This window comes from Drosophila takahashii, unplaced genomic scaffold, assembly GCF_030179915.1.
Source record: "Drosophila takahashii strain IR98-3 E-12201 unplaced genomic scaffold, DtakHiC1v2 scaffold_134, whole genome shotgun sequence".
Classification (NCBI taxonomy): domain Eukaryota; kingdom Metazoa; phylum Arthropoda; class Insecta; order Diptera; family Drosophilidae; genus Drosophila; species Drosophila takahashii.
Window position 1 is genome coordinate 47,501 of NW_027221652.1, and position 27,179 is coordinate 74,679.

At 36.8% G+C, this 27,179-nt stretch overlaps 5 non-coding genes and 1 pseudogene across 5 annotated transcripts in view; all 6 read right to left on the bottom strand.

Annotated features, from left to right (window-relative positions):
• Positions 1-256, bottom strand: part of LOC138914168 (small subunit ribosomal RNA) — a 1,995-nt gene extending 1,739 nt beyond the window's left edge. The window contains exon 1 of the ribosomal RNA XR_011420037.1: positions 1-256. This exon is cut by the window's left edge and continues 1,739 nt beyond it. This is a non-coding gene — a ribosomal RNA (small subunit ribosomal RNA).
• Positions 257-4,554: 4,298 nt separating this feature from the next.
• Positions 4,555-8,511, bottom strand: LOC138914173 (large subunit ribosomal RNA). The gene has a single exon (XR_011420041.1). It is a non-coding gene; the product is annotated as a large subunit ribosomal RNA (ribosomal RNA).
• A 398-nt stretch (positions 8,512-8,909) lies between these two features.
• Positions 8,910-9,088, bottom strand: LOC138914182 (5.8S ribosomal RNA). The gene has a single exon (XR_011420047.1). It is a non-coding gene; the product is annotated as a 5.8S ribosomal RNA (ribosomal RNA).
• Positions 9,089-9,711: 623 nt separating this feature from the next.
• LOC138914169 (small subunit ribosomal RNA) lies at positions 9,712-11,706 on the bottom strand. Its single transcript, XR_011420038.1, has one exon. It is a non-coding gene; the product is annotated as a small subunit ribosomal RNA (ribosomal RNA).
• A 12,065-nt stretch (positions 11,707-23,771) lies between these two features.
• Positions 23,772-26,538, bottom strand: LOC138914177 (large subunit ribosomal RNA; annotated as a pseudogene).
• A 398-nt stretch (positions 26,539-26,936) lies between these two features.
• Positions 26,937-27,115, bottom strand: LOC138914164 (5.8S ribosomal RNA). Its single transcript, XR_011420033.1, has one exon. It is a non-coding gene; the product is annotated as a 5.8S ribosomal RNA (ribosomal RNA).
• Between the last annotated feature and the right edge of the window lie 64 nt (positions 27,116-27,179).

Sequence of the window (27,179 nt, forward strand, 5' to 3'; positions counted from 1 at the left end):
GAGTTCAACCAATATAACGATCTTGCGATCGCTTGGTTTTAGCCTAATAAAAGCACATGTCCCATAAGGTTCATGTTTTAATTGCATGTATTAGCTCTAGAATTACCACAGTTATCCAAGTAACTGTTAACGATCTAAGGAACCATAACTGATATAATGAGCCTTTTGCGGTTTCACTTTTAATTCGTGTGTACTTAGACATGCATGGCTTAATCTTTGAGACAAGCATATAACTACTGGCAGGATCAACCAGAATAATGTTTTCGTTCATATTTCATTCATATTTTTTGAATAGAAATTAGTAATATAAATATAATAGATTTTATTTCCATTTTATATGTTCGGTTTTTCTTAAATATTGATTTTAATTCAATATTTTTTTTTTGCTTTGTGAAATAATTCTATTTTAATTCGAATACGGCCATTTTTATATGGCATTCGTATACGTTCTTTAATTTTTACTTGTTTCGCCACTAATATAACAAGTTTATAATTGATGTTAAAGAAAAAGTACAACTTTTTTATAACACAATTTTCAATATATATTGTTCTTTCTATAAGTTTTTATTATATTATATATACATATTTCATTCTAAAATATCATTTTTGTTCAACATACATAATTATTGTATCCACACATGTACAATTTTTGTTTAACCAATATAAATATTGAGTTAAATCATTTGCATTTTGATGATAAATTTAAAATTTATCTTTTCCATATAACTCTCTGGTAATATATGATATAAAACCGAGCGCATATGAAATTATTTTGATCACTAATATTGCAATTATATTTTATTATAATGCTTTTTGTAAACACATTGTACCGGCAAGCGATACTCTGTGCCCAAACGACAGGGGATATAATAATTTAATATAAATTATCATATATACCTGCCACCAAAGATTAACGATAAAAGTCGGAAACAATTTGTTATTCTATATATAATAGAAACTTGACCTCTGTTTCACCTTATTATCATGGGTTTATAATATTAACCGCGTAGCCAAGTCTTAATTTCATTTAAGAAACAAATTTATACGGATAATATTTTGATTTTAATATATGTTGTTCTATTGATAACAAAAGTATATATTATAATATATTTTGTTCAATAGTAGATGGACTACTTACTGTACCATCCTTATTTTTTATTATTATTGATATACATTATATTGACAACAGCATATGATATTCATATGGTTTGTTCAATAATTAATTGGTGGACAACCACTGACCATCCTATAGTAGTTTTTGGCCACGACGTCTAAATATCGAAATTATTTAATTCCGTTTGCCACCCATACGATAGATATTAACTATCTATAATAATAATGTGTACGCATAAAATATTATATGTATATATATAGACCAACAGACAAGCACTTCACCCTATAGTAGTTTTTGGCCACGACGTCTATATATCGGGCATATTTAATTCTCTTTGCCACCCAACCAAAGATATTCACTTTTTTATATAAAGTATTATTTGATCATATTAATATAACCAATTATTTCTGCCATATTCATATAATTTCTTTATGAATTATTTTTTGGTCATATCCATATAATCTATATGCCGTATCCATATAATGAATACGGCATATCCATACAACTAGCCATATTTGTATGTCAATGTATATTTTATTATACATTTTTTTTCTTTATACATATAATATGGTATTTCCATATCGCTATAATTGAATTATATGTATAAGATATCATTTATATATAGCATTGCCAAAATAATATGATAAACATAAATTTTGAACAATACGGCCGGTCGGCGAGCACTGCCTCCCTATATATGTTTTTGGCCACGACGTCTAAATATTGGGTATTTTTCGTACTGCGGCCCCGGTGTATGTAAATTGGGCATATTTCGTACTGATGCCAACATATCTATATGACTCATTATTTTCTTCCATATCAATATAACTTCTTTTATTTCCATATTCAAGTAATTTCTTTATTTGCCATATCAATATAAAATATTTTTTGGTCATATTTATATAATCTATATGCCGTATCCATATAATGAATACGGCATATCCATACAACTAGCCATATTTGTATGTCAATGTATATTTTATTATACATTTTTTTTCTTTATACATATAATATGGTATTTCCATATCGCTATAATTGAATTATATGTATAAGATATCATTTATATATAGCATTGCCAAAATAATATGATAAACATAAATTTTGAACAATACGGCCGGTCGGCGAGCACTGCCTCCCTATATATGTTTTTGGCCACGACGTCTAAATATTGGGTATTTTTCGTACTGCGGCCCCGGTGTATGTAAATTGGGCATATTTCGTACTGATGCCACCATATCCATATAACTTATTTTTTGTTCTATATCTATATAATTATTTTATTTCCATACCATATAACTATTAAACTAATTTTTTTCCATATCCATACTTGAACTTATTATTTTTCCCATATCCATATAACTCGTTTTTTCCATATCCACACTAGAATTTAGTATTTATCGCATATCCATATAAATCATTATTTACCATATCAATATAAATAATATTTTTCCATATTCATACTAGAACTTATTATTTCTTTAATATTCATATAACTCAATATTTTTTCATATCCATACTAGAACTTAGTCTTTTTCCCATATCCATACTAGAACTTATAAATTTTCCCATATTCATATAACTAATTTTTTTTCATATCCATACTAGAACATTATATTTTTGCCATATCTCTACAACTCATTTTATTCCATATCCATACCAGAACTTATTATTTCTTTAATATCCATATAACTTAATATTTTTCCATATCCATACCAGAACTTTTTATTTTTCCCATATCCATAGAACTAATTTTTTTCATATCCATACTAGAACCTAATTTTCTTCCTATATCCATATAACTTATTATTTACTATTACAATATAATTAATTTTTTCCATATCCATACTAGAGCTTATTATCTCTTCAATATCCATAAAACTCAATATTTTTTCATATCCATACTAGAACTGATTATTTTTCCCATATCCATACTAGAACTCAGTATTCTTCCCATATCCATACTACAACTTAGTATTTTTCCCATATGCATATAACTCATTATTTAGCATATCAATATAACTAATTTTTTTCCATATCCATACTAGAACTTATTATTTCTTTAATATCCATATAACTCAATATTTTTTTATATCCATACTAGAACTTATTATTTTTCCCATATCCATACTAGAACTTATAAATTTTCCCATATTCATATAACTAATTTTTTTCATATCCATACTAGAACATTAAATTTTTTGCCATATCTATATAACTCATTTTATTCCATATCCATACTAGAACTTATTATTTCTTTAATATCCATATAACTCAATATTTTTTTCATATCCATACTAGAACTTATCATTTTTCCCATATTCATATAACTCATTTTTCCATATCCATACTAGAACTCTGTATTCTTTTCCATATCCATATAACTCATTTTTTTTTCATATCCATACTAGAACTTATTATTTTTCCCATATCCACATAACTCATTTTTTTCATATCCATACTAGAACTTGTTATTTTTCCCATATCCATATAACTCATTTTTTTCATATCCATACTAGAACTTAATATTATTTTCATATCCATATAACTCATGTTTGGACTTGGAATATTTTTATACACGTCACTAATAGGATGACGATTCAATCATCTATTTTAAGAGGAACATTGACTTGCATATGTCTCTTACTTGCATGTTCGGACTTAGAATATTTTTATACACGTCACTAATAGGATGACGATTCAGTTGGCTACCTTAAGAGGTACATATACTTGCATATGTCTCTTACTTGTATGTTCGGACTTAGAATATTTTTATACACGTCACTAATAGGATGACGATTCAGTTGGCTACCTTAAGAGGTACATATACTTGCATATGTCTCTTACTTGTATGTTCGGACTTAGAATATTTTTATACACGTCACTAATAGGATGACGATTCAGTTGGCTACCTTAAGAGGTACATATACTTGCATATGTCTCTTATTTGCATGTTCGGACTTAGAATATTTTTATACGCGTCACTAATAGGATGACGATTCAGTTGGCTACCTTAAGAGGTACATATACTTGCATATGTCTCTTATTTGCATGTTCGGACTTAGAATATTTGTATACGCGTCACTAATAGGATGACGATTCAGTTGGCTACCTTAAGAGGTACATATACTTGCATATGTCTCTTACTTGTATGTTCGGACTTAGAATATTTGTATACACGTCACTAATAGGATGACGATTCAGTTGGCTACCTTAAGAAGTACATATACTTGCATATGTCTCTTATTTGCATGTTCGGACTTAGAATATTTTTATACGCGTCACTAATAGGATGACGATACATATGGCTACCATTGTTAAATATATTTAAATAAAATTTATTTAAATATAATTATTATTTTATATATATATATTTTATATATATATATATTCTGACTTAAAAAAGCCAAACAAAATAAACACAATTAAATTTATGTTTATTATCGAATCATCAAGCAAAGGATAAGCTTCAGTGGATCGCAGTATGGCAGCTGCTCAACCACTTACAACACCTTGCCTGTTACAAAAGTCGTTTACAATTGATTCTAGGCTTTGTCATTGTATTAAATAATGCTTTTATATGTAACTAGCGCGGCATCAGGTGATCGAAGATCCTCCCAATTTACTATGTTACAAATTACATTGGCATCACATCCATTGTCGTTTATAAAGTAAATTATAAACTTTAAATGGTTTAGAAGCCATACAATGCAAATTGCCCCTTATTTATCATTGCAGTCCAGCACGGATACGACCTTAGAGGCGTTCAGGCATAATCCAACGGACGTAGCGTCATACCACTGTTCGCTCGAACAAGTATTGTGCCATTGGTCCGTACCTGCGGTTCCTCTCGTACTACGCAGGAATGCTGTCGCAACAACGTTTTGTCATTAGTAGGGTAAAACTAACCTGTCTCACGACGGTCTAAACCCAGCTCACGTTCCCTTGCATGGGTGAACAATCCAACGCTTGGTGAATTTTGCTTCACAATGATAGGAAGAGCCGACATCGAAGGATCAAAAAGCGACGTCGCTATGAACGCTTGGCCGCCACAAGCCAGTTATCCCTATGGTAACTTTTCTGACACCTCTTGTTAAAAACTCTTTAAACCAAAAGGATCGATAGGCCGAGCTTTTGCTGTCCCTGTGTGTACTGAACACCGAGATCAAGTCAGCATTTGCCCTTTTGCTCTATGTGTGGTTTCTGTCCGCACTGAGCTGGCCTTGGGACACCTCCGTTATTATTTGAGAGATGTACCGCCCCAGTCAAACTCCCTACCTGGCAATGTCCTTGAATTGGATCATACCTGAGTAATTGGAGTTATACCAAATTTTCAAATCAAAAATACATAAATGCACCGTTTTATTAAAGAATTTGTTTGCGATTATATAACAAACTCGTGATACTTTGATCAAGAAGCTTGCATCAAAACCCAATACCATAAGATATAATAAATATATCCGTATAATGGCTAGGAAATGATACACGTTCCATTTAATCAAGTAAGTAAGGAAACAATAAGAGTAGTGGTATTTCATTGACGATACCAAACCGAAGTCTAATATCTCCCACTTATTCTACACCTCTTATGTCTCCTTACACTGCCAGATTAGAGTCAAGCTCAAAAGGGTCTTCTTTCCCCGCTAATTATTCCAAGCCCGTTCCCTTGGCTGTGGTTTCGCTAGATAGTAGATAGGGACAGTAGGAATCTCGTTAATCCATTCATGCGCGTCACTAATTAGATGACGAGGCATTTGGCTACCTTAAGAGAGTCATAGTTACTCCCGCCGTTGACCCGCGCTTACTTGAATTTCTTCACTTTGACATTCAGAGCACTGGGCAGAAATCACATTGTGTCAACACCCGCTAGGGCCATCACAATGCTTTGTTTTAATTAGACAGTCGGATTCCCCAAGTCCGTGCCAGTTCTGAATTGATTGTTAATTGATAATCGTTATAATTAATAAGAACTAATTGGTTTGACCCAATTAGTATTCTTAAAAATTTTAGCAAGAAAGTTCCACAATTGGCTACGTAACTAACTATCCGGGGAACAAGTAACTAACATAAATGCTAGAAACTCTATTTACCCAGAACGAGCACATAAACCATGTTATTGTTTCCCAATCAAGCCCGACTATCTCAATCTTCAGAGCCAATCCTTATCCCGAAGTTACGGATCTAATTTGCCGACTTCCCTTACCTACATTATTCTATCGACTAGAGACTCTTCACCTTGGAGACCAGCTGCGGATATTGGTACGGCCTGTTGAGAAGTTTGCGTGTCCCCACCATAAATTTTCAAGGTCCGAGGAGAAAATATCGACACAACAGTATATGTCATGCTCTTCTAGCCCATCTACCATATCTCTCTGCGAAAGACTTCCATGGTAGTACGGCTATAAAACAGAAAAGAAAACTCTTCCGATATCTCTCGACGGCTTCTTTATGGTCGTTCCTGTTGCCAGGATGAGCACGAGGCCCATATTTAATAACAAACGGATACTCAACAGGTTACGGAATTGGAACCGTATTCCCTTTCGTTCAAAATTATTCAAGTATATTATATTAGCTTGATTTGTATATATTGCGTTTTTGGTTTTACTTGAAAATTTTCGGCTTTCGCCTTGAACTTAGGACCGACTAACTCGTGATCAACCACTGTTCACACGAAACCCTTCTCCACTTCAGTCCTCCAAGGTCTCATTCGATTATTTGCTACTACCACCAAGATCTGTACCAATGGCAGCTCCATGCAGGCTTACGCCAAACACTTCTACGCATACCATTGTACCTTCCTACTCACTAAAGTTTCAAAATTTATATCACAAGTAATATAAATCATCTACTTTAGCGGTAATGTATAGGTATACAACTTAAGCGCCATCCATTTTAAGGGCTAGTTGCTTCGGCAGGTGAGTTGTTACACACTCCTTAGCGGATTTCGACTTCCATGATCACCGTCCTGCTGTTTTAAGCAACCAACGCCTTTCATGGTATCTGCATGAGTTGTTAATTTGGGCACCGTAACATTACGTTTGGTTCATCCCACAGCGCCAGTTCTGCTTACCAAAAGTGGCCCACTGGGCACATTATATCATAACCTTAAACTTCATATCAAGAAAGTTAAGGTTCTTACCCATTTAAAGTTTGAGAATAGGTTAAGATCGTTTCGACCCTAAGGCCTCTAATCATTCGCTTTACCAGATAAGATTATTTTATATAATATTAAAATGCACCAGCTATCCTGAGGGAAACTTCGGAAGGAACCAGCTACTAGATGGTTCGATTGGTCTTTCGCCCCTATACTCAATTCTGACAATCGATTTGCACGTCAGAACTGTTTCGGTCTTCCATCAGGGTTTCCCCTGACTTCAACCTGATCAAGTATAGTTCACCATCTTTCGGGTCACAGCATATATGCTCAAGGTACGTTCCAGTTAGAGGCATAAATAATATAAATATCATTATACATAACTATATAGAACGCCCCGGGATTGTGTTAATTAGCTATAAATAGTTAAAAAACTAATCCCATTATTAGTCAAGTTAATTACGCTATTAGGTTTATATCCCAATAACTTGCACATATGTTAGACTCCTTGGTCCGTGTTTCAAGACGGGTCCCGAAGGTATCCTGAATCTTTCGCATTGTTAATCCTACAAGTGCATATAATAAACACAAAAATCAATGATAATCATGCCATTATATAATTCCGAAAAATTAACGCACTGTATTCATATAAATCTATCAGCACTTTATCAAATTAATAACATTTATTCTGTGTTAAAATGCAAGCAATTTAATTTGAATAAACTATAAGTTATATTTTATGATAAATTTGGTATGCTAATAGATTACAATGTCCTTATATGGAAAAAATGCACACTATTATCATAATATTGTTTAAATATTACAATTTTAATGATGAATTTTCCATAACGGATATTCAGGTTCATCGGGCTTAACCTCTAAGCAGTTTCACGTACTGTTTAACTCTCTATTCAGAGTTCTTTTCAACTTTCCCTCACGGTACTTGTTTACTATCGGTCTCATGGTTATATTTAGTTTTAGATGGAGTTTACCACCCACTTAGTGCTGCACTATCAAGCAACACGACTCTTTGGAAACATCATCTAGTAATCATTAACGTTATACGGGCCTGGCACCCTCTATGGGTAAATGGCCTCATTTAAGAAGGACTTAAATCGTTAATTTCTCATACTAGAATATTGACGCTCCATACACTGCATCTCACATTTGCCATATAGACAAAGTGACTTAGTGCTGAACTGATTTCTTTTCGCTCGCCGCTACTAAGAAAATCCTTGTTAGTTTCTTTTCCTCCCCTAATTAATATGCTTAAATTCAGGGGGTAGTCCCATATGAGTTGAGGTTGTATATAACTTTTATTTGCAATTAATTCTTTATATATAATGATAAAACATTTTATTAAATTCGTTTAAAGCTGACGTATATATATATTAATGGCATTTATTTGTAACGAATTAACGAAGAATAATAATATTGTCAACGTTTTTCATATTTCAAATCATTAATAAGAGACAATTCTAGATAATATTTTATGCTAGACATTTCTCAGTATTATTTGATTGAAAAAGAAAATATTCCTCTTCGTTTTTCTCAAAGTTTAATTACTATTGTGAGATAATGTTTTTCATATATTTGTTAATATTATGAATAAAATAATTAAATTATTTTTATCCAATAATATACCATATGCTTATAAAATTTTATTATAAAATTTGTATAAACAACTTAATTAGCATAGTCTTACAACCCTCAACCATATGTAGTCCAAGCAGCACTATAAAATTAATTAAAGTACATAACAGCATGGACTGCGATATGCGTTCAAAATGTCGATGTTCATGTGTCCTGCAGTTCACACGATGACGCACAGTTTGCTGCGTTCTTCATCGACCCATGAGCCGAGTGATCCACCGCTTAGAGTTTTATAATATTGGTTTTAAATTTGGTCAAATATGTTTTTATTGAAAGAAATTAAAAATACACCATTTTACTGGCATATATCAATTCCTTCAATAAATGTATTTATATACCTAAAATAAATGCTGCGAAATGTCTTAGTTTTATATAAACAATATATATCAAAGTATTATTTGTAATGGCATTTGTTTGTTAATATATATTGATAATTTTATATAAAACATTAACCTGAAACCAGGTACAACATTGTATATTTTAGGTTGTTGCATTATCCAATGTATGATCATCATCAAATTAGTTGGCCAATACATCTCGCAACGCGTGTATATTATGGTCCATATACACACAAAAGTTTATAATAAATATATAAAATATATTTTATTATATTAATAATTCGATTTGCTTGTTCGAATTTTATGTTTGTTTCTATTTAATTTATTTGTAATAATATTATATTATTACAATATTTCGATTTGCTTGTTCGAAATTTATTTGATCTTTTACTTTTAAGATCATATTTTTGGTATAATTATTATTATAATTATTATGTATATATATATATATATTGGTAATTTGTATTAAATTTGTATTAACAAATTTTTTTATTAACGGTAAGGATATTATACAATAATGATCCTTCCGCAGGTTCACCTACGGAAACCTTGTTACGACTTTTACTTCCTCTAAATAATCAAGTTCGGTCAACTTTTGCGAAACAACCGTAACACACAAGGCGTCACAGTGATCACGTCCGGAGACCTCACTAAATAATTCAATCGGTAGTAGCGACGGGCGGTGTGTACAAAGGGCAGGGACGTAATCAATGCGAGTTAATGACTCACACTTACTGGGAATTCCAAGTTCATGTGAACAGTTTCAGTTCACAATCCCAAGCATGAAAGTGGTTCAGCGGTTTACCCGGACCTCTCGGTCTAGGAAATACACGTTGATACTTTCATTGTAGCGCGCGTGCAGCCCAGGACATCTAAGGGCATCACAGACCTGTTATTGCTCAATCTCATTATTGCTAGACGCAATTTGTCCATTTAAGAAGCTAGTGTCCTTATAATGGGACAAACCAACAGGTACGGCTCCACTTATATAAACACATTCAAACACAATAAACATTTTACTGCCACCATGAATGAAGGCTATATAAGCTTCAACACCATAATCCTGAAGATATCTATTTAATATATTTGAGTCTCGTTCGTTATCGGAATTAACCAGACAAATCACTCCACGAACTAAGAACGGCCATGCACCACCACCCATAGATTCGAGAAAGAGCTATCAATCTGTCTTACACACTTATGTTCGGACCTGGTAAGTTTTCCCGTGTTGAGTCAAATTAAGCCGCAGGCTCCACTCCTGGTGGTGCCCTTCCGTCAATTCCTTTAAGTTTCAGCTTTGCAACCATACTTCCCCCGGAGCCCAAAAGCTTTGGTTTCCCGGGAAGCGACTGAGAGAGCCATAAAAGTAGCTACACCCAATTGCTAGCTGGCATCGTTTATGGTTAGAACTAGGGCGGTATCTGATCGCCTTCGAACCTCTAACTTTCGTTCTTGATTAATGAAAACATCTTTGGCAAATGCTTTCGCTTAAGTTAGTCTTACGACGGTCCAAGAATTTCACCTCTCGCGTCGTAATACTAATGCCCCCAAACTGCTTCTATTAATCATTACCTCTTGATCTGAAAACCAATGAAAGCAGAACAGAGGTCTTATTTCATTATCCCATGCACAGAATATTCAGGCATTTGAAGCCTGCTTTAAGCACTCTAATTTGTTCAAAGTAATTGTACCGGCCCACAATAACACTCGTTTAAGAGCACTAATGCAGGTTTTTAAATAGGAGGAACATATGAAAAAATACAAGTATTTAAACACATATAAGAACTCCACCGGTAATACGCTTACATACATAAAGGTATAGTACTAACCACAATTGTAAGTTGTACTACCCGTATGAAGCACAAGTTCAACTACGAACGTTTTAACCGCAACAACTTTAATATACGCTATTGGAGCTGGAATTACCGCGGCTGCTGGCACCAGACTTGCCCTCCAATTGGTCCTTGTTAAAGGATTTAAAGTGTACTCATTCCAATTACAGGGCCTCGGATATGAGTCCTGTATTGTTATTTTTCGTCACTACCTCCCCGAGCTGGGAGTGGGTAATTTACGCGCCTGCTGCCTTCCTTAGATGTGGTAGCCGTTTCTCAGGCTCCCTCTCCGGAATCGAACCCTGATTCCCCGTTACCCGTTGCAACCATGGTAGTCCTAGATACTACCATCAAAAGTTGATAGGGCAGACATTTGAAAGATCTGTCGTCGGTACAAGACCATACGATCTGCATGTTATCTAGAGTTCAACCAATATAACGATCTTGCGATCGCTTGGTTTTAGCCTAATAAAAGCACATGTCCCATAAGGTTCATGTTTTAATTGCATGTATTAGCTCTAGAATTACCACAGTTATCCAAGTAACTGTTAACGATCTAAGGAACCATAACTGATATAATGAGCCTTTTGCGGTTTCACTTTTAATTCGTGTGTACTTAGACATGCATGGCTTAATCTTTGAGACAAGCATATAACTACTGGCAGGATCAACCAGAATAATGTTTTCGTTCATATTTCATTCATATTTTTTGAATAGAAATTAGTAATATAAATATAATAGATTTTATTTCCATTTTATATGTTCGGTTTTTCTTAAATATTGATTTTAATTCAATATTTTTTTTTTGCTTTGTGAAATAATTCTATTTTAATTCGAATACGGCCATTTTTATATGGCATTCGTATACGTTCTTTAATTTTTACTTGTTTCGCCACTAATATAACAAGTTTATAATTGATGTTAAAGAAAAAGTACAACTTTTTTATAACACAATTTTCAATATATATTGTTCTTTCTATAAGTTTTTATTATATTATATATACATATTTCATTCTAAAATATCATTTTTGTTCAACATACATAATTATTGTATCCACACATGTACAATTTTTGTTTAACCAATATAAATATTGAGTTAAATCATTTGCATTTTGATGATAAATTTAAAATTTATCTTTTCCATATAACTCTCTGGTAATATATGATATAAAACCGAGCGCATATGAAATTATTTTGATCACTAATATTGCAATTATATTTTATTATAATGCTTTTTGTAAACACATTGTACCGGCAAGCGATACTCTGTGCCCAAACGACAGGGGATATAATAATTTAATATAAATTATCATATATACCTGCCACCAAAGATTAACGATAAAAGTCGGAAACAATTTGTTATTCTATATATAATAGAAACTTGACCTCTGTTTCACCTTATTATCATGGGTTTATAATATTAACCGCGTAGCCAAGTCTTAATTTCATTTAAGAAACAAATTTATACGGATAATATTTTGATTTTAATATATGTTGTTCTATTGATAACAAAAGTATATATTATAATATATTTTGTTCAATAGTAGATGGACTACTTACTGTACCATCCTTATTTTTTATTATTATTGATATACATTATATTGACAACAGCATATGATATTCATATGGTTTGTTCAATAATTAATTGGTGGACAACCACTGACCATCCTATAGTAGTTTTTGGCCACGACGTCTAAATATCGAAATTATTTAATTCCGTTTGCCACCCATACGATAGATATTAACTATCTATAATAATAATGTGTACGCATAAAATATTATATGTATATATATAGACCAACAGACAAGCACTTCACCCTATAGTAGTTTTTGGCCACGACGTCTATATATCGGGCATATTTAATTCTCTTTGCCACCCAACCAAAGATATTCACTTTTTTATATAAAGTATTATTTGATCATATTAATATAACCAATTATTTCTGCCATATTCATATAATTTCTTTATGAATTATTTTTTGGTCATATCCATATAATCTATATGCCGTATCCATATAATGAATACGGCATATCCATACAACTAGCCATATTTGTATGTCAATGTATATTTTATTATACATTTTTTTTCTTTATACATATAATATGGTATTTCCATATCGCTATAATTGAATTATATGTATAAGATATCATTTATATATAGCATTGCCAAAATAATATGATAAACATAAATTTTGAACAATACGGCCGGTCGGCGAGCACTGCCTCCCTATATATGTTTTTGGCCACGACGTCTAAATATTGGGTATTTTTCGTACTGCGGCCCCGGTGTATGTAAATTGGGCATATTTCGTACTGATGCCAACATATCTATATGACTCATTATTTTCTTCCATATCAATATAACTTCTTTTATTTCCATATTCAAGTAATTTCTTTATTTGCCATATCAATATAAAATATTTTTTGGTCATATTTATATAATCTATATGCCGTATCCATATAATGAATACGGCATATCCATACAACTAGCCATATTTGTATGTCAATGTATATTTTATTATACATTTTTTTTCTTTATACATATAATATGGTATTTCCATATCGCTATAATTGAATTATATGTATAAGATATCATTTATATATAGCATTGCCAAAATAATATGATAAACATAAATTTTGAACAATACGGCCGGTCGGCGAGCACTGCCTCCCTATATATGTTTTTGGCCACGACGTCTAAATATTGGGTATTTTTCGTACTGCGGCCCCGGTGTATGTAAATTGGGCATATTTCGTACTGATGCCAACATATCTATATGACTCATTATTTTCTTCCATATCAATATAACTTCTTTTATTTCCATATTCAAGTAATTTCTTTATTTGCCATATCAATATAAAATATTTTTTGGTCATATTTATATAATCTATATGCCGTATCCATATAATGAATACGGCATATCCATACAACTAGCCATATTTGTATGTCAATGTATATTTTATTATACATTTTTTTTCTTTATACATATAATATGGTATTTCCATATCGCTATAATTGAATTATATGTATAAGATATCATTTATATATAGCATTGCCAAAATAATATGATAAACATAAATTTTGAACAATACGGCCGGTCGGCGAGCACTGCCTCCCTATATATGTTTTTGGCCACGACGTCTAAATATTGGGTATTTTTCGTACTGCGGCCCCGGTGTATGTAAATTGGGCATATTTCGTACTGATGCCAACATATCTATATGACTCATTATTTTCTTCCATATCAATATAACTTCTTTTATTTCCATATTCAAGTAATTTCTTTATTTGCCATATCAATATAAAATATTTTTTGGTCATATTTATATAATCTATATGCCGTATCCATATAATGAATACGGCATATCCATACAACTAGCCATATTTGTATGTCAATGTATATTTTATTATACATTTTTTTTCTTTATACATATAATATGGTATTTCCATATCGCTATAATTGAATTATATGTATAAGATATCATTTATATATAGCATTGCCAAAATAATATGATAAACATAAATTTTGAACAATACGGCCGGTCGGCGAGCACTGCCTCCCTATATATGTTTTTGGCCACGACGTCTAAATATTGGGTATTTTTCGTACTGCGGCCCCGGTGTATGTAAATTGGGCATATTTCGTACTGATGCCAACATATCTATATGACTCATTATTTTCTTCCATATCAATATAACTTCTTTTATTTCCATATTCAAGTAATTTCTTTATTTGCCATATCAATATAAAATATTTTTTGGTCATATTTATATAATCTATATGCCGTATCCATATAATGAATACGGCATATCCATACAACTAGCCATATTTGTATGTCAATGTATATTTTATTATACATTTTTTTTCTTTATACATATAATATGGTATTTCCATATCGCTATAATTGAATTATATGTATAAGATATCATTTATATATAGCATTGCCAAAATAATATGATAAACATAAATTTTGAACAATACGGCCGGTCGGCGAGCACTGCCTCCCTATATATGTTTTTGGCCACGACGTCTAAATATTGGGTATTTATCGTACTGCGCTCCGGTGTATGTAAATTGGGCATATTTCGTCCTGATGCCACCATATCCATATAACTTATTTTTTGTTCTATATCTATATAATTAATTTTTTTTCCATACCTATAACTATTAAACTAATTTTTTTCCATATCCATACTTGAACTTATTATTTTTCCCATATCCATATAACTCGTTTTTTCCATATCCACACTAGAATTTAGTATTTATCCCATATCCATATAAATCATTATTTACCATATCAATATAAATAATATTTTTCCATATTCATACTAGAACTTATTATTTCTTTAATATTCATATAACTCAATATTTTTTCATATCCATACTAGAACTTATTCTTTTTCCCATATCCATACTAGAACTTATAAATTTTCCCATATTCATATAACTAATTTTTTTCATATCCATACTAGAACATTATATTTTTGCCATATCTCTACAACTCATTTTATTCCATATCCATACCAGAACTTATTATTTCTTTAATATCCATATAACTAATATTTTTCCATATCCATACCAGAACTTTTTATTTTTCCCATATCCATAGAACTAATTTTTTTCATATCCATACTAGAACCTAATTTTCTTCCTATATCCATATAACTTATTATTTACTATTACAATATAATTAATTTTTTCCATATCCATACTAGAGCTTATTATCTCTTCAATATCCATAAAACTCAATATTTTTTCATATCCATACTAGAACTGATTATTTTTCCCATATCCATACTAGAACTCAGTATTCTTCCCATATCCATACTACAACTTAGTATTTTTCCCATATGCATATAACTCATTATTTAGCATATCAATATAACTAATTTTTTCCATATCCATACTAGAACTTATTATTTCTTTAATATCCATATAACTCAATATTTTTTTATATCCATACTAGAACTTATTATTTTTCCCATATCCATACTAGAACTTATAAATTTTCCCATATTCATATAACTAATTTTTTTCATATCCATACTAGAACATTATTTTTTGCCATATCTATATAACTCATTTTATTCCATATCCATACTAGAACTTATTATTTCTTTAATATCCATATAACTCAATATTTTTTCATATCCATACTAGAACTTATCATTTTTCCCATATTCATATAACTCATTTTTCCATATCCATACTAGAACTCTGTATTCTTTTCCATATCCATATAACTCATTTTTTTTTTCATATCCATACTAGAACTTATTATTTTTCCCATATCCACATAACTCATTTTTTTCATATCCATACTAGAACTTGTTATTTTTCCCATATCCATATAACTCATTTTTTTTCATATCCATACTAGAACTTAATATTATTTTCATATCCATATAACTCATGTTTGGACTTGGAATATTTTTATACACGTCACTAATAGGATGACGATTCAATCATCTATTTTAAGAGGAACATTGACTTGCATATGTCTCTTACTTGCATGTTCGGACTTAGAATATTTTTATACACGTCACTAATAGGATGACGATTCAGTTGGCTACCTTAAGAGGTACATATACTTGCATATGTCTCTTACTTGTATGTTCGGACTTAGAATATTTTTATACACGTCACTAATAGGATGACGATTCAGTTGGCTACCTTAAGAGGTACATATACTTGCATATGTCCTCTTACTTGTATGTTCGGACTTAGAATATTTTTATACACGTCACTAATAGGATGACGATTCAGTTGGCTACCTTAAGAGGTACATATACTTGCATATGTCTCTTATTTGCATGTTCGGACTTAGAATATTTTTATACGCGTCACTAATAGGATGACGATTCAGTTGGCTACCTTAAGAGGTACATATACTTGCATATGTCTCTTATTTGCATGTTCGGACTTAGAATATTTGTATACGCGTCACTAATAGGATGACGATACATATGGCTACCATTGTTAAATATATTTAAATAAAATTTATTTAAATATAATTATTATTTTATATATATATATTTTATATATATATATATTCTGACTTAAAAAAGCCAAACAAAATAAACACAATTAAATTTATGTTTATTATCGAATCATCAAGCAAAGGATAAGCTTCAGTGGATCGCAGTATGGCAGCTGCTCAACCACTTACAACACCTTGCCTGTTACAAAAGTCGTTTACAATTGATTCTAGGCTTTGTCATTGTATTAAATAATGCTTTTATATGTAACTAGCGCGGCATCAGGTGATCGAAGATCCTCCCAATTTACTATGTTACAAATTACATTGGCATCACATCCATTGTCGTTTATAAAGTAAATTATAAACTTTAAATGGTTTAGAAGCCATACAATGCAAATTGCCCCTTATTTATCATTGCAGTCCAGCACGGATACGACCTTAGAGGCGTTCAGGCATAATCCAACGGACGTAGCGTCATACCACTGTTCGCTCGAACAAGTATTGTGCCATTGGTCCGTACCTGCGGTTCCTCTCGTACTACGCAGGAATGCTGTCGCAACAACGTTTTGTCATTAGTAGGGTAAAACTAACCTGTCTCACGACGGTCTAAACCCAGCTCACGTTCCCTTGCATGGGTGAACAATCCAACGCTTGGTGAATTTTGCTTCACAATGATAGGAAGAGCCGACATCGAAGGATCAAAAAGCGACGTCGCTATGAACGCTTGGCCGCCACAAGCCAGTTATCCCTATGGTAACTTTTCTGACACCTCTTGTTAAAAACTCTTTAAACCAAAAGGATCGATAGGCCGAGCTTTTGCTGTCCCTGTGTGTACTGAACACCGAGATCAAGTCAGCATTTGCCCTTTTGCTCTATGTGTGGTTTCTGTCCGCACTGAGCTGGCCTTGGGACACCTCCGTTATTATTTGAGAGATGTACCGCCCCAGTCAAACTCCCTACCTGGCAATGTCCTTGAATTGGATCATACCTGAGTAATTGGAGTTATACCAAATTTTCAAATCAAAAATACATAAATGCACCGTTTTATTAAAGAATTTGTTTGCGATTATATAACAACTCGTGATACTTTGATCAAGAAGCTTGCATCAAAACCCAATACCATAAGATATAATAAATATATCCGTATAATGGCTAGGAAATGATACACGTTCCATTTAATCAAGTAAGTAAGGAAACAATAAGAGTAGTGGTATTTCATTGACGATACCAAACCGAAGTCTAATATCTCCCACTTATTCTACACCTCTTATGTCTCCTTACACTGCCAGATTAGAGTCAAGCTCAAAAGGGTCTTCTTTCCCCGCTAATTATTCCAAGCCCGTTCCCTTGGCTGTGGTTTCGCTAGATAGTAGATAGGGACAGGTGTCCATCGGATCCCTCCGAAGCTTATTTAACGTGGCGTGTTCCACACTGAAGGGATTACAACCACGGCACTCTTATACACCCACAAGTGAGTGTATAGTGCAATGTGTCCTAGGTTAAGCGCCAGACCAACGCCCCGGACTAGAAGCTATAGCTATGTACATAGCAACCACCCCGGTAGCAATTTGAATGCTCTTGTCGGGCAAGCATTCCCCCTTGCTGAGGAGCAGGATCTATCTAAATCCCTACTGATCTTTGGGTCACAGCACCCGAGTTGTATGACGCAACTCCACGTCGAGCCCGAAGGCTCTACCCGCGATATGGGTGTCAACCACAGCCACCACGATACTCCCACTAGGGGGCCGACCTCAATGAGCAGCCTTGGAACTGCTCAACCCGTGGTACCGAAATTACAGGCTCGGTAGGCCTCACCCCTTAAGCTCCGACAAGCTCGGATGGGGCACCCATGCCATATTAGTCGCCTCCTACGACAAGCTATGACAAGCTGTGGTAGAATTCTTCGCCGCTAGCCACACAGCAGGGGTGAGTTGGGCTAGAGCCCAGCGCCTGTGGTTCGCCTTCCATCCGTCGTAGCCATCCTTCGCCTCAAAAAGGCAGCATCCGCGAAAACTTCTAGGAGACGCATCCGTTCTGGGGTCTCTACTACTCCCGCGACGATCCATCTTCCTTGGTCCTGGACAATTCCGAGAGCATCGAGGTCACGCAATTCATTGTACAGCCGGCATTCACATAACACGTGAAGCCAGCTCTCGTCAACCTCCCCACATGAGCATGCGGTCGTGGTGCTGAGAGTCCTGTCGTGCAAGAATGCGTTTAGCGACCCGTGTCCTGTCAGTAAGAATCCGGCTTTTAGAGTAAAGACAAAGTCTTTCCTCTTGTAGACAAACGCTGCCTCTGGGAAGAATTCGCGAGTCACATGCCCGTGATCCGCGCTATCCCATCTGAGCTGCCACTCATTTAGCAGACGCTCGTCTAGCAGAGCCATCTTGTCCTTCCAGTTCATCCCGGTCATATCCAGTCCATGCAGCCAGTCGTTGGTATCCAGGGGGATTTCCTTCCGTAGTTTGAACTTCAAAGCAGACCGATGAGCGTCAAGATCCATTGGAGGAGCACCAGCAAGCACCTGCAGTGCCACGGTGGACACTGTGCGGCATACCGGTAGGCATCCCAAAAGGATGGTCCTCTGGCACGAGGTGAGGAGTTTTAGGGATTTACCCCTACTCACCGCCTTGTACCAGACCGAGGCACCAAAGAGTGCACATGGCATCATGAGTCCCCTATATATGGTCCTCTTTGCGCGGGAACTGAGTCCCCAATCGACTCGAAGCACCCGTGCTAGCCCCGCGGCGACTCCAGTCAGCCGATCTCGAATTGCCGAGATATGCGGGAGGAAACTCAACCGCTCGCCGACTAAGATGCCCAGGTACCGGTATTTTTCGACATACGGTAGGCTTGCTCCAGCAAAACGCACCGTTGGTCTCCTTCGTTGCGAAAGCTTCCCTTTCAGCAACATGATTGCCGTCTTGCTGGTGGACACGCTCACTCCAACTTCAGATCCCCAGGCTCCCACGATGCTCATCAACTGCTCGCCTTTTCGCTCCAGATCAGCACGGGAATTCCCGTCAACGAAAAGTAGCAAATCATCTGCATACGCGCTCACAGCACAATGTGGCTCTAGGCGCTGAAGCAGCACATCCATCAGAAGGTTCCAAATGAATGGACCACTAATGGACCCTTGCGGGCAGCCCCGTGTAACCGAGACTGTGGCTGCTTCATACCTGCTGATGATGCTTGCCCTTCGGCCGGAGAAGTAGCTTTTCCACAAGCTTATCTCACGACAGCCGACGTCGACAAGCCGATCGAGCACTGCGCTCCACTCCACATTGTCGAATGCTCCCTTGAAATCGACAAAAATTCCAAGGACGTATTGCGACGTGGTGTTGTCAACTGTGGTTGTGGCATGCCTCCAGGCATCCTCCACGCAGCGTCCAGGCCGAAATCCAAATTGCCATCTGCAGCCATCCGGTAGCACATCCTTGAGTCGATTCACCATGAGTCCTTCGAGCACCTTTCCGAACACTGGCAAAAGGCATATGCCACGATAGGACGAAGGATCGCTCCTGTCCTTATCAGGCCCCTTTACCAGCGGTATCACTCTCGGGTGCTTCCACTCGTCAGGGAAGTATCCTTCCGAGAGGCATCGAGAGTACAGCGACGTCAGGTGTTCCGGAATGGCACGCCATACCTCCTTGACGATGCCACCCGTGATGCCATCCATACCCGGAGATCTCCGACTTTTCAGCCTGGAGACGCAGGTCGCCACCTCGAAGGATTCGAGAATTGGCGGGGCACCAGGGTGTACGTCCACGCGTGCAGTCGACTCCGCAACTGGAAAGAAGTGGCGAAGAAGCACGTTTGCGCAGTCGAGCCAATTTACGATAAGCGCGCCGTTCGACCGAAGACATCCGAGATCGGTTGTCTTCTTCCGGCCTCGGCATATTCGGTAGACGTGCCCCCATGGATCATCTTTGTGCCGTCCCACGAAGTCCCGCCAGTTTTGCTCCTTTGTCGTCAGGATAAGCTTCTTGTACTGGGCTGAAGCAAGCCTCAGACCAGCAACAAGTTGCACAGCATCATCGGTACCACTCCGACGAGCTTCCTGCAGCCTCCGCCTCAGTCTCCGAACCTCTTGGCGTTTGGTACTCAGTTCAGGATTCCACCATATTACTTTTCTCCTTTCTGCAGGCATCCTGCGCCCCATCACTCTGTCGCACACGTCCTGTACGGTAGAGCGGAGGGCAGACACTCGTTCGTCCAACGGCGATTCCTCCAGTTCCTCGAGACCTCTTGCTGCACTCCTTAGCTCCTCACCGAATCTTCGCCAACTTACATTGGAGAGTCTCCATTGCGGTACCGGAGCTAGGCTCTCAACGGCCCTATTGGGATCTGGAGTAACCTCAACAGTGATAATGTTGTGGTCACTGAGATCCCAGAAGTCGACTCTCCATTCGAACATAGCCCATGCTCGCGCTGCGTCGTTGGCGAAGGTCACGTCGATATCACTACTGGAGCGAATATTATCGAACGTGAACACCTGGCTGGCTGTGTTGAGCACACAGGCACCGCTTGCAATGATCCACTCGGTCAAGTGCTGTCCCCGTTCGCGACGATGACTATCTCCAGAGTTGGGTGGAGATTTACTAAACCACATGGGGGACACGGCGTTAGCATCTATTCCAAGGATTGTCGGTGTCGTGCTGGCCAGCAGCAGGACCGAATCCAGGTAGTCGGTGTAGGGCTCCAGAGCAGCTCTATGCCGGCAGTATGCGGAGGCCAGAAAGATAGTGCCGTATCTTCCCGTGACACTCACGCACACTCCGTACTCCGTCGTCAGGCTCTCGATGGGCATGCAGATGGCATTTGCATCATCCACTATGATTGCGGCTTTCCTCCTCTTGTCTGCGAAGACCCTCATCCCTCCAGGGAGTCCAGTCATTCTTCCAGCTGTGTCCACGTAGGGCTCCTGGACTAGTGCGAACAGGTGGCCAGCATCTCTCACCTGCTTGGCAAGCTCGATGAAAGCGCAACGGCCTTTGCCACAATTTGCTTGGATGAAGCTGAACATATTAATGTCTAGCTTGCACCCTTGCTATCACCGCGCCGTATATCGGGCAACCTCCCGAGAGCATATAATGTCCTGAGGGAAGCCCTTTATGCCGGCAGTTACGGCAATCCACCGGTTACAACATTGTACCGCTTTGTGGCCATCCTGTCCGCACTGACGGCAGACCTGCTTCGTATACCTGCAGTTGTCAATCTTGTGGTCGAATCCCAGGCAATTATGGCACGCGTAGGTGCGCACTTGCCGCCGACAGCGATAAGAGAACCACTTGATGTAAACTCTGCCACCATCTAGAAGGCTCAGCGCCTGGTCGTCCTACTTCCAGTGTCACGTTAATTGTGGCACCGTTGGCAGTAGACCAGGGCTTTGTGGTCAAAACCACCGCTTTCTGAAACTGCTTCATCGACCAATCCTCAAAGTTTTTCTCTTTGAGTTCCAGCATAAATTCCTCGTGTCCTATGGTGGTGTCAACGTCTTGCACAATCACCCGAGGTTTTATAATCGGATTCCTCGACACCTTAAGGCCCACCTCAGCGAACTTTGCAGATGCGACAACTTTGGTCATTTCTGCTCGAGATGGCGTGCGAATAATAGCACCGCCTCTCTTCAGCTCACGCACCTCATGAACCCTAACGCCCAGGGCGGGCGCAACCTCCTTGCGGATTTTGTCCGCAATCTGCCTTCCCGAGAGGGTGGGATCGTCGCCGGCAACGACCGCTGACCACGTTTCGCGAATGTTCACGCTCCGTGGTGCGGCTACGGGGGGAGCAGGTTGGCCAACAAGATGCGCGCCTCTTGCAGCAGTAGTTGCATAGGAGGCAGCCGAGACGACCGGTGTTGGCGTTGGTTGTCTGCTTGCACGATCCTCGAGGACTCCAATGTGAATCATCATAGCACTGATAATCTCCTCATACCTGTTGAAATTATTCTGGATTTTTCCAGCCAGTTTTGAGCTGGTCGTCGAGGCAACCAATACTTTCGCGAACGAGGTCCGGATGTCCGCCAATTCTCGTGCTATGGCACCGCTTCCCATCTTTACCTTCTCCATGATGGAGACTACCGGAATATCTGGGGTAACAATGGGTGCAGTATCTGGGGCGTCAATAGTCGCAGCGGCGTTTTCAGCGGCGTTCAGAGCAGCATTCACAGGGTCAGCTGAACTTGCGGCAATCGCAGCAGCACTCGGCATCTCCATCCATAATGGCTCATTTTCTTCATCTAAAGACACTGGCGTGTCCTTTGTCCCACCAATAGCTGGAACCTTTGCCCGTGATGCATCTCTCGGCGGCCCCATACTGCGTTTTCCCCTAGCGCGCACGGTCCTTCCACGGGCTGAACTGCGGCTGCTCCCATGTTCACTCCCAGACTCGCTAACATCCATATTGGATGGAACCCCGACTCTATTTTGCTGATCTGGTATCCCAATCAGCTGATTTGCTGAAATTCCAATGCTCGAACCACTTATCAAAGTCACACACCTTTGTCCAATTTCCGTACCAAATATATGACAAATAGCAAAGTCACAATTACCTTTCAGACAACTGTCAAATAAAATATGCCTAAATGAGGCAAATATGAAAACAAAATTCACAAAATGAAAAACGCGAAATATCACTCAACCGCACAGTTTTTCATGCAGAAAAAACCGAAAACGTTTTCACAGGCAATAAACACGAATTTTGGTGCTAGTTTCAGCTATGTAGCTAACCGGGGACTGTTGTTTTTGAATTAACTAACGGAGCGCACGAAAACACACGTCTGCTCACTCGAGCAATCCAAAATCGACTGTGAGTAGATAGGGACAGTAGGAATCTCGTTAATCCATTCATGCGCGTCACTAATTAGATGACGAGGCATTTGGCTACCTTAAGAGAGTCATAGTTACTCCCGCCGTTGACCCGCGCTTACTTGAATTTCTTCACTTTGACATTCAGAGCACTGGGCAGAAATCACATTGTGTCAACACCCGCTAGGGCCATCACAATGCTTTGTTTTAATTAGACAGTCGGATTCCCCAAGTCCGTGCCAGTTCTGAATTGATTGTTAATTGATAATCGTTATAATTAATAAGAACTAATTGGTTTGACCCAATTAGTATTCTTAAAAATTTTAGCAAGAAAGTTCCACAATTGGCTACGTAACTAACTATCCGGGGAACAAGTAACTAACATAAATGCTAGAAACTCTATTTACCCAGAACGAGCACATAAACCATGTTATTGTTTCCCAATCAAGCCCGACTATCTCAATCTTCAGAGCCAATCCTTATCCCGAAGTTACGGATCTAATTTGCCGACTTCCCTTACCTACATTATTCTATCGACTAGAGACTCTTCACCTTGGAGACCAGCTGCGGATATTGGTACGGCCTGTTGAGAAGTTTGCGTGTCCCCACCATAAATTTTCAAGGTCCGAGGAGAAAATATCGACACAACAGTATATGTCATGCTCTTCTAGCCCATCTACCATATCTCTCTGCGAAAGACTTCCATGGTAGTACGGCTATAAAACAGAAAAGAAAACTCTTCCGATATCTCTCGACGGCTTCTTTATGGTCGTTCCTGTTGCCAGGATGAGCACGAGGCCCATATTTAATAACAAACGGATACTCAACAGGTTACGGAATTGGAACCGTATTCCCTTTCGTTCAAAATTATTCAAGTATATTATATTAGCTTGATTTGTATATATTGCGTTTTTGGTTTTACTTGAAAATTTTCGGCTTTCGCCTTGAACTTAGGACCGACTAACTCGTGATCAACCACTGTTCACACGAAACCCTTCTCCACTTCAGTCCTCCAAGGTCTCATTCGATTATTTGCTACTACCACCAAGATCTGTACCAATGGCAGCTCCATGCAGGCTTACGCCAAACACTTCTACGCATACCATTGTACCTTCCTACTCACTAAAGTTTCAAAATTTATATCACAAGTAATATAAATCATCTACTTTAGCGGTAATGTATAGGTATACAACTTAAGCGCCATCCATTTTAAGGGCTAGTTGCTTCGGCAGGTGAGTTGTTACACACTCCTTAGCGGATTTCGACTTCCATGATCACCGTCCTGCTGTTTTAAGCAACCAACGCCTTTCATGGTATCTGCATGAGTTGTTAATTTGGGCACCGTAACATTACGTTTGGTTCATCCCACAGCGCCAGTTCTGCTTACCAAAAGTGGCCCACTGGGCACATTATATCATAACCTTAAACTTCATATCAAGAAAGTTAAGGTTCTTACCCATTTAAAGTTTGAGAATAGGTTAAGATCGTTTCGACCCTAAGGCCTCTAATCATTCGCTTTACCAGATAAGATTATTTTATATAATATTAAAATGCACCAGCTATCCTGAGGGAAACTTCGGAAGGAACCAGCTACTAGATGGTTCGATTGGTCTTTCGCCCCTATACTCAATTCTGACAATCGATTTGCACGTCAGAACTGTTTCGGTCTTCCATCAGGGTTTCCCCTGACTTCAACCTGATCAAGTATAGTTCACCATCTTTCGGGTCACAGCATATATGCTCAAGGTACGTTCCAGTTAGAGGCATAAATAATATAAATATCATTATACATAACTATATAGAACGCCCCGGGATTGTGTTAATTAGCTATAAATAGTTAAAAAACTAATCCCATTATTAGTCAAGTTAATTACGCTATTAGGTTTATATCCCAATAACTTGCACATATGTTAGACTCCTTGGTCCGTGTTTCAAGACGGGTCCCGAAGGTATCCTGAATCTTTCGCATTGTTAATCCTACAAGTGCATATAATAAACACAAAAATCAATGATAATCATGCCATTATATAATTCCGAAAAATTAACGCACTGTATTCATATAAATCTATCAGCACTTTATCAAATTAATAACATTTATTCTGTGTTAAAATGCAAGCAATTTAATTTGAATAAACTATAAGTTATATTTTATGATAAATTTGTATGCTAATAGATTACAATGTCCTTATATGGAAAAAATGCACACTATTATCATAATATTGTTTAAATATTACAATTTTAATGATGAATTTTCCATAACGGATATTCAGGTTCATCGGGCTTAACCTCTAAGCAGTTTCACGTACTGTTTAACTCTCTATTCAGAGTTCTTTTCAACTTTCCCTCACGGTACTTGTTTACTATCGGTCTCATGGTTATATTTAGTTTTAGATGGAGTTTACCACCCACTTAGTGCTGCACTATCAAGCAACACGACTCTTTGGAAACATCATCTAGTAATCATTAACGTTATACGGGCCTGGCACCCTCTATGGGTAAATGGCCTCATTTAAGAAGGACTTAAATCGTTAATTTCTCATACTAGAATATTGACGCTCCATACACTGCATCTCACATTTGCCATATAGACAAAGTGACTTAGTGCTGAACTGATTTCTTTTCGCTCGCCGCTACTAAGAAAATCCTTGTTAGTTTCTTTTCCTCCCCTAATTAATATGCTTAAATTCAGGGGGTAGTCCCATATGAGTTGAGGTTGTATATAACTTTTATTTGCAATTAATTCTTTATATATAATGATAAAACATTTTATTAAATTCGTTTAAAGCTGACGTATATATATATTAATGGCATTTATTTGTAACGAATTAACGAAGAATAATAATATTGTCAACGTTTTTCATATTTCAAATCATTAATAAGAGACAATTCTAGATAATATTTTATGCTAGACATTTCTCAGTATTATTTGATTGAAAAAGAAAATATTCCTCTTCGTTTTTCTCAAAGTTTAATTACTATTGTGAGATAATGTTTTTCATATATTTGTTAATATTATGAATAAAATAATTAAATTATTTTTATCCAATAATATACCATATGCTTATAAAATTTTATTATAAAATTTGTATAAACAACTTAATTAGCATAGTCTTACAACCCTCAACCATATGTAGTCCAAGCAGCACTATAAAATTAATTAAAGTACATAACAGCATGGACTGCGATATGCGTTCAAAATGTCGATGTTCATGTGTCCTGCAGTTCACACGATGACGCACAGTTTGCTGCGTTCTTCATCGACCCATGAGCCGAGTGATCCACCGCTTAGAGTTTTATAATATTGGTTTTAAATTTGGTCAAATATGTTTTTATTGAAAGAAATTAAAAATACACCAT